Genomic DNA, 12,413 nt, shown 5'->3' on the forward strand with positions numbered 1-12,413 from the left:
TGGAACAATTCCTTTAACACTATGTTGAATATTTGTCCACAGTACCCAGGACGGTTCATATATAATTCCACCTGCCCTCAGGATTTGGGGGGGGGGGGAGATGCACATGGTCATCAAAGCATAAAAATTGCCCTCACTAACATCCTAATGGTAAATCACATGTGAGGAAGGGACAAAAATTGCCACTGTATCTTCCAGCACCAGTTATCTACTGGCTGGACTATTTCCTTGCCTGTACTTCCTGTACTTGCCCATGCAACTTGTTCTTGTCCAGGTCTGACTTGATGTAGTCCCCCTCCCCGTCATAGAATGCTACCCTCACCTTAGACCTTTTGCCTGTCCCATGGACTTCGTAACAGTATGTTTCCTCTGCCATTCTTAACCAGAAACTGTTGCCATTTCTTGGAGTCAGATTCCACAAAGGTCCAGAAATCAAGCACCTGACCCTTTGCAATTCATTATCAGTGCTTTGATTTTTACATTTCTCACCAGGAAGCTCATAAGACTTTTTATAAACAAGGATTACATTATCCAAGTTGGGGTGGGGAACAACATATCTTAAAGTACAGTTCACTTAGAAAATGAAGTGGAAGTCAGCAGTCCACAGTCAGAAAGAAAGGGAGTCTCTCTCTCTCAAGTGGACAATTATTCCTGGCATGCTATTATGGCTTTTTGCATGTTCTGCAATTTTCAAATTGTTTGGACGGCTGGTCCCATACAGTGAGCATGCTTTAGACTACTGTTAGACCATCTTTCAGAGGAAATGAAACACAACACTCTTCCTTTTCAAGCATCAACACATCTAAGGGGTCAACTATCTTTTTTTAATTGCCATTGTACAAAAAAGAAGAGGAAAGTGGATGACTCATGACAGGTCAAACGTCAAGAAAATAATGCGGCTGGGACATAAATAAAAATGGCTGCACTCTGTTTAACACTGCCATTCTCTGAAACTGCAGCGTTCAGTGTGCTAGCCTTGCTCAACCATGCATTGAATATGCTGTCATATTCCCTTTGTACATTAATTATGGAGACTCTGTAGCTGCAGTGCAGATAATGGCACACTGGAAATGGTCAGAGAAGAGGCCACAGTCTGTATGGTATGCACACACATGAGGAAACTCCTGCTCTATCAGTTCACCTTTTCAGTCCAGTGCTTTTTCGGTATAAAAAAAAAAAAAAAGAGGTGCTGTGGGTAAAAGTGCAGTGGGTGCCAGCACCCAATGGTTGCCATGAGCAGCCAAAAAAGGTGCCAGTATTCTGTACTGATAAGTTCCATCACAACAAAAGCTCCGCCCAGGGCAAATAAAGATCAGCAGGGTTTGTTTTGTTTTGTGACAGTCCTCAGTGGTACAGAGTACTAGCACCTCTTTTTTGGCTGCCCATAGGAGCCATTTTGTGCTGCCACCTCCAATACTTTCAATATATGAGTACCAGCACACACAAAAACCCCACTGATGATCAGTATAAGCTGATAATTGTCTTTACCTACGCAGCATAAACTTTCCAAATATGGTGTTTTTATGGTGTGTACGCAAGGCCTGCCCAAGGCATTTTGCTGCCTGAGGCAGAGGATAAGATGTCCCCCTTTCCATGTCCTGAAAGCCAACCATACTGGTAGCTGAATCGTGTTTCAATGCTGGCAATGAGACAGAATCCTCCATTGCACTTGAGAGCAGCAGGCTGTTTTACAGGTTGCAGGGGAGGCCGCATGGCATACGTGGCTCCAACACTTTACTGCCACTGCCCACCTCCCAACATCTACCACTTGAGGCTGCTGCCTCATTCTGCCTAGTAGTAAGACCCTCCGATGTGTAAATAAGCTAAATAAAACATATAGGGTTGTATTCAACGTAGTGCTCAGGTGAAGGTTTCATCAGTGCAATGATTTTTCCTTGCAAAATGAAATGCTCTCCTCCTGTCCTCCTCAGTGCCCCCAAATCTATTAATAATAATTAGATTTGTTAGTTCCTTGTTACCAAAGGGTCTCCAAGCGAATTACAGCACTGATTTTAGAGTGGCATACGTGCAACACTGTTTATCCTGTGAGAGAAGTTAGACAGAAAATCAGGGATTTTTTAAAAACTTCATAGTTGTATTTTATGTTATTGTAACATAACTTCATTATCAAGCAGCACATAAATATTGTTTTAAATAAATAAATAAATCTTCAAGGCCACCTCATTCTCTGGCAGGGAACTTAAGCCTGACTCTCCCTGGCTAAAGCCAGTACTCTCTCATACAGCAGTGGCTTTCAGGCTTCCATCCCTCAGGGAATCCTGAGTAAATGGAACACTGTGGAGGTCTGTAAGGAATGTGGCTGAGATTATAGGTCTTCTCACTGAGGATCCCATGATAAGCCCTCCAGGACACCCAAGGTTCCTGGGAACACAATTTGAAAACCACTGCCCTATATCACACTTATCAAATGCAGTATTTATACCTTTTCATTTTAATTTGAATGTTTTATAGCATGACATTGTCATATCATAGTTTTATAAAAAGAGCATTTGGCTGTTGTTGTTTGACTTCACCACTCCATTTTAAACATTCACTGTACAGAAGCCTCTAGCAGGTTCTCATTGTTCTTGAGCAGAACACATTCTGGCTCGTGTTCCCAACTGTAGGAGTCTAACATTATTTGTGTAATATGGATAGAAACCTTATTTTGAACTGAACCTGCTTGAAATCTCTCCTGGCTATGTACAGCATGCGATGTACAGCATGAAGAAATCTTTGTACACAAACTGTAGACATGTGTACTTTCTCCAGGCCGGCGCCAGGCATAAGTGGACCCTCAGGCATCAGTACCCTCCCCCATGCTGCCAGCAAGAGCTTAAAACGGCCCTGCCTTCCACATCATCTCATCAGCGCGCTAGCGCACAGTGTGCACATACTAACATGATGATGAATGAGATGGGGTGGCTTGGCCTATTTAAGCCAGTGCTGGCTGCATCAGGGGATGTCTGGGAGGATGACGCTCCTGCTCCACAATCTGCACCAGCGTCGAGTCGCAGGGCATGAATTGCAACATGTGTCAACCCCTTATCCCAGGCAGTAAATCATGCCCTACAACCCAACGCTGGTGTGGATTGCAGAGCTCCACCCTTCCAGCCTATAGACTTAGGCAGGGGCCCTTCTGAGCAACAAGAGCCCTCAGGCCTGTGCCTGACCTGGCCACTCACTAGTGCTGGGCCTGACTTTCTCAAAGAGAAGAAGGTAATCCAAATGCAGTACAGTGATAATCTTCACATGCAGCAGAATGAGTTGGTATAACGGACTGTACCACTTCCCCCACATGTAGAGTCTGATACCATTTTTGAAACACTTCTGTATTAAAACAACAACTCTTGCCAAACAGAAAACTAGCACATAGTCAAACACTTCCCCTGCTGTGCTAGTTTTCTATTTGCTGAGGGTTTTCATGTGGAGGAGCATTCAAAATGTGGGGAGTGCTCTTCCACAGAGGCTTTATCAAAGCACAAGCATCTGGACACACCTACTGATGCTCAGCATCTCTTCAGATGTACGCTCCCTTACATTTAAGCAGTGAGAGATGATACCTATAAGTTTACAACAATCATCTAGATAAAAAGGCAATTCTTGAGTTCATTCCCTCTGTCATCCTCTAGGGCAAGGGTAGCCAATGTGGTGCCCTCCAGATGCTATGGACTCCATCTCCCATCAGTCCCAGTCAGCATAGCCAATGGTCAGGGATGCTGGAAATTGTAGTCTAAAGCATCTGGAGGGCATCATATTGGCTACTCCTGCTCTAGGATTAAATTTTAGTGTAACCAACTAATGGAACGCAGGACAGGGCTATATAAATTGTGTGAGACTAGAAACGGGTTAGAGGCTCCCATTACAAGTAATGGGCCAAGTAAATGGATTGCAGTCAGAAAAACTGTTCTATTTATATGCTGTTTTACATACAAAAATCCCTAGATGGTTTACAAAATCAATTTACTCTCCATTTAAAATCACATATTACAGAAATACAGTAAAAACACACAATAGGAATATCAGCACTGCAGCATTATAATTATCGCACAAAGGCCTGAACAGGCAGACAGGTTTTCACCTGATGTGTGAAGGCCAGCAGTGTGGGAGCCAACCAAATTTCAAGTTGAAGGGAGTTCCACCACCAGGATGCCACCATGGAAATGGCCTGCCATGTGTCATCAACAAATGTGCAATTACCAGCGGTGGAACATTAAGAAGGGCCTCCCCAGATGATCTCAACTCATGGGCAGGGACATACAGGAAGAGACATTTTTAGGACCCAAGTCATTCAGGGTCCTAATATGTTATTTGTAATACTTTTAATTCAGATCATAAATGAATTTGCAACCAGTAACCATCTTTAAGAACTAGTATGAGTGATGGCCTCACTCAAAAGATAGGCTACTGCATTTTGCACCAGCTGCAATTTCCAAGTCATCTTCAAGGGCAGTCCCATGTAGAGCATATTACAGTAATCCAAATGGGAGATTATCAGAAAATGGATCACTGTGGCCAAAGTATCCCTGTCTGTGATTGGTGCAACAGTCAAAGCTGGGCAAAGGCCCTTAGTACCTCCAAAGACACCTGTATCTCCAGTGTGGCACCCCCAGCTATGTACCTGCTCCTTCAGAAGCGGGAAGGTTGCAACACTGTCAAGAATAGGTTGTTCCTCTAGTTTCTGGGCCTGGGAAAACTGTTGGGAGTGGAGAAGGGGAAACACTCAAGCATACTGATGACTTAATCATTCTTTCATTGGAAAACAGCAATATCCCATTACATCTTGGGCTTAGGGCTGAAGTAAATCACCACAATTGCTTTTACCTTTTTACTACTTTAGTCAGGGTCTTCCCAATTCTGGCCATGCCTTTCTTTAATAACAAATTAAGTCCTGGAGTTTTAGGTTGTCAGGGATGCTCCTCTGATGGCTGCCTGACCTGATTCATTGTAAAACACTACATGCTATAACTTTGGGACTCTAGAGAACATTCACTTTGATTTTGGCAGTAGAGTTGTTTGCTGTAGTTTCTTGGGCCTGCTTGTAACTGCATTCCTTGGGCTTGTCTGTAGGCTAAATCCACTGGTACTCAAGAGGAAAGAGAGAGGGGACATGATGGAGGCGAGAAAAGGCAGGGAGGATGCATGTGGTGAAAAAGGGTGCAGTGACCCTCCAAATGCTGTTAGACTCCAACTCCCATCAGCTCCAGCCAGCACGGTCAATAATCAAGGATGGTAGCTGTAGTCCAACAACATCTGGAGTGTCACAGGTTCCCCACCTCTGCTTTGGAATGCAGACAGTGTTGGGTATGTGCATTGGAATGTTTGCCTTTTTTTCTTTGAACAGTAAACCAACCTTCCTTGCTATATCACATCACTGCTTGTAAAATCACCATCAATTCACTATGTGACACAGAGGGCTACCGTTCAAGATACTCAAGCCTACAGTACATAATTCTTTCAACCCTGGCATAGTGCGATATTTCAAAAGTAGCAGCTACTAAATATATGCACATCTATGTAAATCTTGAGATGGATACCAAATCTCTGTATTATACATCCTCCCAGTGTTGGCATGTTTAATGCTGAAAAGAAGTTAGAGGAAATTATTTTTAGCCTAATTTTCTTTTTCAAGATTTTGAAATATTTTTTAAGACTCGGAGCAGTAAATAATCTGTGTCTCCTTTAGCCCCTAAACTGAGACTCGTTTTTGCTGCAGATATTACCAAAATCATCATCTGGCAAAAATAAGAATGTAAATTTTCTTTTTTTAGAGAGCCATTTTGGCAAACACATTCTTGCATGGGGCAATCAAGCTTGATACAGGATTCACATCAGCCAAATAAGCCAAGGGTTTGTGTCTTTAAAGCCTTTCCCAACCAGTGTGCCTCCAGATGTTGTTGGACCACAACTCCCATCAGCCTCAGCCAGCATTGCCAATGGTCAGGAAAGATGGGAATTGTGGTCCAACAACGTCTGGAGGCACACTGGTTGGGAAAGGCTGCTTTAAACACTGTTGGAAGTGAGTAGGTTTGGCTTTCCAAGCATTGATGAGAGCAGACTGGCTGTCTTCCTATCCCATCTGGTACATAATGGAATGTTCTAGAACAGCAGAGTAGGGCACGGGGGTGGGAGTGGAGAATGGACTACTGGACAGAAGCAAAAGAATCCAAACCAGTATGGATTCTCCTAGCAATAAAACTAGAGATGCTGCCATCTTAGTTCATGACAGGGATGCGAGCGCACAGCACGCATACATGCCATCAGCCAAGATGGTAGCAGAGGCTTCAGCCCCTTAGGAAAACCTCAGCCACCATCTTTCTTAAGGGCACCGCTGCGTGCTCAACCGCAGAACAAGCTAAGTTAAGCAAGGGAGTGGCGGAGCCCTGAACCTCTCGCCGTGCAATCCGAATCGTGGAAGGGGAGCAGAGGGGCGCCTCAGGGGCACCTCGGGCCAGTGCCCCACCTAGCTGCCCTTTGAAACCGGCCCTGATGGGAATGGACCACAGTGAAGCAGCACTCAGGCTACAAGGACAGCCCTTAGAAACCTCCCCTTCAGCTCTATGCTATGGTTTCCATCCATATCAAATTATTAAGTTAAGTGAATAGGCTTTAGAACAGCCTTGCAGGCCAACAAAAGTTGCTACCCTGCAAAAATATTTACTAGCCTGCTGAGCACTGGCAGAGAAGGAGGACTGCTGCATTTCCATGACGGGGTGGAGAAGGACAAAGCACTCCATCCCTCCTCTGCCAGTCTGCTCATTTGCCTGCAGAGAATTCCTTGCTATGATGGCTACCAGGCTAGTGCCAGGGCCGGATTAGGCTGAGGAGGGCCCCTAGGCTGATTGGTGTTTGGGGCCCCCATCCCCACCTACCTTTCCGTTGTTTTTTGCGGCGTGTGCAGGTTTGCCATCAATGAAGATGGTGGCAGAGGTTTCCCTAAGCCTCTTCTGCCATCTTTGTTGATGGCAGCAACGCACACGTGTAGCACGCATGAGTGCCAACAGTCAAGATGGTGGCAGAGGCTTCAGCCCCTTAAGGAAACCTCGGCTACCATCTTTATTGATGGCAAATCTGTGTGCCGCAAAAAACAATGGAAAGGTAGGTAAAGCGGGGGGATAGCAGGGGGATGGCGGTCCACGGATGCTTCCACGGATCGTGGAGGGCCCCCTGTAGCTCCAGGGGCCCTCAGGCCAGTGCCCCACAGGCCCCCAAGAGCTCCAGGCCCCTAGGCTTCAGCCTACTAAGCCTAATGGATAATCCGGCCCTGGCTAGTGCTTAAATACAAGGCAGCTTTAGAACAAAACCTGAAAAGCAAAGACAATACTTCCCGTCTTTAGGTTTTACAGAACTTTAAAACAAACTCTCAAAAACTTTTGCTTATAAAATTTTGTTCATAAATGAGTTCATATCAACAGAAACCAATTTTTAAAATAATAAATGAAGACTTTTGTCAAAATTTTAACTATTGTGCCTATGCTGGAACTTACCTACTGATATATTCACAAAATATGATAGTGATTTTGAAATGAATCAGTTAATAGTCTTTTCATGGAATGTCACTCTGTTCTCTGTAATAAGTCAGAATGATAAAACTCATTTCAGTCCCCTTGTTCCCTCTGAAGAGCACCAGTAAAAAGGATGGGGTATACATTGTAATAAGCAGGGCAGAATGAAGCCCTCAGAAGTATCCAAACCAAGGAAGGTGGTGATATTATTGGTGAAATTTTGAGCAATCAAGGCTCAACCCAACTTAAGTTTCTGGTGATCTAAAAGTGCTTTTTGTCTGAGAGTATTATATAAATATTAATAGCTGTATCTGAAAGAATGGCTTTTCCTGTGTCAGCCTATTCATGCCCTTAGATGGGGGGGTTGGCAAGGGGGTGATCTGGGGTAAGTGCACTGAGTGCTGACATAAGATAGGGCCTGTGGTGGCACCATGACTCTGGAACACCCTGTCTCAAGAGATATGCCTGGCCCTAACATTTCTGGCCAAGCCAAGACCCACCTGTTCACTCAGGCATTTGTGAGTGATTTAATCAAGACTGGACTGGTAGTGACTGGATGCTATTTCTGATTATTTGATCTTATTCTTGACTGTTTCTGTGTTTTATTGGATGCACTATTTGTTTCATTGTATTTTAAAAGAATCTAAATAGTTACCTGCCCTGGGAACAATTACACACAAACACATACACACATAAATAAAATCGCAACATCCAAGAAACATCTTCAATCTACAAGTATTTAATGTTAAATAAATCATAGGCATTTATATTGAACATTTCAATTATTCAAAACACTTGATATACATTCTTTCAGTGATAATCTCAACAACCTGGAAAGGCAGGGAAGTATTATCATCCTCCCTATATTGCCTGTATATTGCAGTTGTTAGACTGAGATATAATTACTTTCCTTAGAGTACCTAATGAATTCTTGGCTAAGATCAGATTTGAACTGAATACTTTCAAAAGAAAGCAAGGACCAGAATAGAAATAAAAGAAGCAATAAAACAAAATTAAAAATCATACAACATCTAGCACAGTGCATTGTAATTGCTACAACAGGTGGAAAAATAATTAAGTGGTCCGCCAAGACCTTCAGCAATTTTCTCAAAACATTTGAGAGCCAACGCACTAGACAGTAGCAACTGTATTTACTGTCATACCATTAGCGTGCTAAGGTCCTCTACAGAACACACAAGTGATATATGTGATATATGTGATAAGAATATATGTGAGATGCAGAAGGGGAAAATGACGGCAGTGATTGGAAAGTGGGCAGTGAAGATGGGGAGGAGGAGACACAGTGTGAGCTCCTCCCATATAGCCCAAAATTCCTGACACTACCTTCACAGCCTATGGATATTCTGGAAATCACCCTGGCATCACTACAAGTGATGAAGTGGGGGGGGGTGTCTACAAATAGAGAGAGAAAGGCAGGCAGGCAGGAAGACAGACACCACTGCAGAACAGGCGCTATGCTGTAAAACTGTAATGTTAGGAGGAGACCATAGTCATAGTCAGGCTATATTGATTTAGAAAAGCCTTTGCTGGATTGTGGAGTGTGTGTGTGTGCGTGCGTGCATGCGTGCGTGCGTGTGTGTGTGTGAGAGAAAGACAGAGACTCAAACATACACTCACCACAGAGAAAGAGGGCTGCCTTGGGGGCAGAACCCAACGACTTCTTCCCCACTGGCTTTCTCTGAAAAAGCAGAGAACTGTTCTATATATTACACAAAATGAAGTGGTGGAATTCTGGATTGTCACATTCATCTGCAGGTGGGGAGTGTTTTTGAATACTCTCCCATATAAACATAACTCCCCGATGTAATAAACATACCGACATTTGGTACTAGCACTTCCAGGAAGGTCTTCTTTCAGCTGCACTAGTCGTACTTACAGTTTTTACCTAGGTTCAAACCTATGCTCCTCTCCCTCCCCCCCCCACATCTGTAGTCAGAAATTGTGCAAGTTTAGAATTCCACCACCACAATCTACCATATCATTTCTGAACTGATTTAGATTTGTTTATCTGTATCGTCACACTATTATAAACAGAAGTTAAACAGTATGAAAGTAACACAAATATCTACATAAGTTAACTCAGACCCAAATAAAACTACAACACAAAACTTTAAATGCCAAACTTCCCTGACAAACACATGCCCTTTTTCAAAAAAAGTCCCTCTTTTAACAAATATTAAAATGAAATAAAAAGAAATAAAATGGATTCACACAAATCTGAATAAAGTAATATAAAACCTAAATGAGTAACAGCATAAAACAAACTAAAAATTCTGAATCTCCCCCATAAGACACAAGATTCTTATGTGCAGTCTTCACAGTTGTAGTTTTATCTTATCCGCCCAGCAGATAAATTACACGCTCATGGTCAGACCTCTACCCTGGGCTCCTACTAGGTGGAGGGGCAGAATATAAATCTAATTAGTAAATAAATAATACCCATCTTTCCCAAAAACTTGACCCAAGAATTGTTCTCTCAATGCATTATATGAAGAACAATATATAATAATATTTACAAGGTATTCAGCCTGGTTTAAACCACAAGGACAGGTACATTCAGAAGATGGCATATTTCTGAACCTTTCTTCTAAAACAGCCAAGGGCATCAGATTTAATCAAGCTTTAGTAAAGGCCATCTTATTTATTTCTTTATTTATTATACTTGTATACCGCCCCATAGCCGAAGCTCTCTGGGCGGTTTACAGTAACTAAAAACAAATACTATTTAAAATACATCTTTTAAAAAACAATTTAAAACACAATTTAAAAATTTAAAACAATATAAAACACATGCTAAAATGCCTGGGAGAAGAGGAAAGTCTTGACCTGGTGCCGAAAAGATAACAGTGTTGGCACCAGGCGCACCTCATCAAGGAAATCTTATCTCTCAGTTTGTGCAAATCCTTAAAATAATAAGGTAATACAAGAGCAATGTAAAGGAAATTCTTATACAACGGTATTATTTTAGGAACTGATACAGTTCTTCTGTCCATCTGAAGGGATATACCTGCACTGGACAATCTGCTTCAAAAGCTTTCAGCAAGTTCAATTTGAAAACTCTGTACGTATAGTTCAGAAAAGGCTGATCTCACCAATAAGATGAAACAAACCCCTCCCTTACTCATTTCCTTAAAGGCTACCCTAAAAGGACATCAAGATTCACTAAACATATATTTTAGCCAAAAATTTAACATCATTTCATATGCCACTGTTTATATTGCTGTTATTGCCAGTTCAGCTCTGCATAGATCAGGAGGGAAATTTTTGAATAATGTGTAAATTAGAGCATCTCTGTCTCAGATCCTACTCATAGGCTGTTCAGGGTGTCTGAGCAGGAAGGTTTCTACAGCCTAGACAAACAAATTTCTAAAACAAATCAAACCTCTCTCACACACTGGTAGCATTAAATATTTAAAGCCACAACAAGGGAATATTTAGGCAACATCCTAGAATGCTTCTCCAAAGTATCCAACCCAGCTACAATGAGAGTTCCTGCCTCTTAGCTGTGTTATGCTCTTCAACCCCAGATCTATTTTGGGATTAACCTCAACATTTTCACAATGTTGACCTCACAGGTCTGACTTCAACATCACTTCAGGATGGCATTGACTTTGATTTCTTCCCTGGAAGGATCTCTTTTTAGGTCTATTCGTAAAGCACTGATCTGTTTCTGTATTAACCAATGCCAGTGGAGGTCCCTCATGAAAAGCAGGTGGGGGACTTCCCACCCTAAAACCTCAAAACTATAGCCCAGTCCCTTCTCTGTTCCTCACACTCATATTCAATACATCACCTCACATTTAGAGACACTCTGGACTTGTTTCTGTCTATTTTTTATTCTGGCCAATCATCCTTGGATAGCACCGGCAATCCCAATCCCTGCTATGGTCCCACCTGTCTCGAGGAGTAATAATAATAAATTCTAGGAGGAGTGGCTTAGGGAAGGCAGGGGTCCTCCCAGCACCTCCATTTTGATTTTATTTCCCATAGAATAAGCTCTAACTCAGCGATTTTCAACCGCTGTGCCGCGTATGGTCCGCATGTGTGCCGTGGGAGTTTGCTCACGCGAGAACGTCCCTTAAAAAAATTTCACTTTAGCAAATGGCAGTTGTGTCGAGCAATGATAGCGATTGACACGTAAGGGCAGGGTGGAAAGCGGGGCGGGGCATCGCTGACGCCTGATGAGGAAAATCCGAGGGGGAAGTTTGGTGGTTGCTGCCCCAGGCTGTGAGAGGAAGCGGATCTGCCCCCCTTAGGTCGTTGCTATGGGATGCATTCAGCTCTATCGGACAGAGTTGCCACCTCGACCTGCCGCAAATCGCCATGGTGGGCAGTCAGAGCGCAGGCAAGAGCTCCATCCTCGAGAACTTTGTTGGCTGGTCAGGCAGTTCGTGGGGATGGGGAAAGAGACTCTTCGTCTGCGTGCCTGAGTGGCTTCCTTGTGCTGCCGCCCGCTCATCAGCTGTGCACGATCTAATTTTAGGCAGGAGGTTTGAATCCCCTGCTCTTTGGGGATTCAAACCTCCCGCCTAAAATTAGATCGCGCACAGCTGATGAGCGGGCGGCAGCACAAGGAAGCCACTCAGGAACGCAGACGAAGAGCGGGAGATTCCCCAAGAGCAGGAAAAAACCCTGCCGCAGCCCAGCTTCTCTATATCGGCAAGCATGGGGCCCCCAAAGCGGCTCTGGTCGTGGGTGATTTTCACAGGTAGCCTTATGAATGGTGGAATGTGACGTTCTCTCCCCACCTCCTGTAGTTGATATAGATTACTACTTCGATGTGCATTCTCATTGTCCAGTCCAGTAGATGCGTGGGAGGGGTTTTTTTTTGTCACGCAGAGTTCACGCAGTTTCCCCACCCTTCCTCCTTCCATACACACAGCTCAG

The 12,413-nt window shown here is 43.4% G+C and overlaps 1 protein-coding gene across 14 annotated transcripts in view; it reads right to left on the reverse strand.

Annotated features, from left to right (window-relative positions):
* The window catches only part of ANK3 (ankyrin 3), a 591,855-nt gene that overhangs the window by 235,380 nt on the left and 344,062 nt on the right, over positions 1-12,413 (reverse strand). The window lies entirely within an intron of this gene.

This window comes from Rhineura floridana, chromosome 7 (assembly GCF_030035675.1).
Source record: "Rhineura floridana isolate rRhiFlo1 chromosome 7, rRhiFlo1.hap2, whole genome shotgun sequence".
NCBI classification, from domain to species: Eukaryota; Metazoa; Chordata; class Lepidosauria; order Squamata; family Rhineuridae; genus Rhineura; species Rhineura floridana.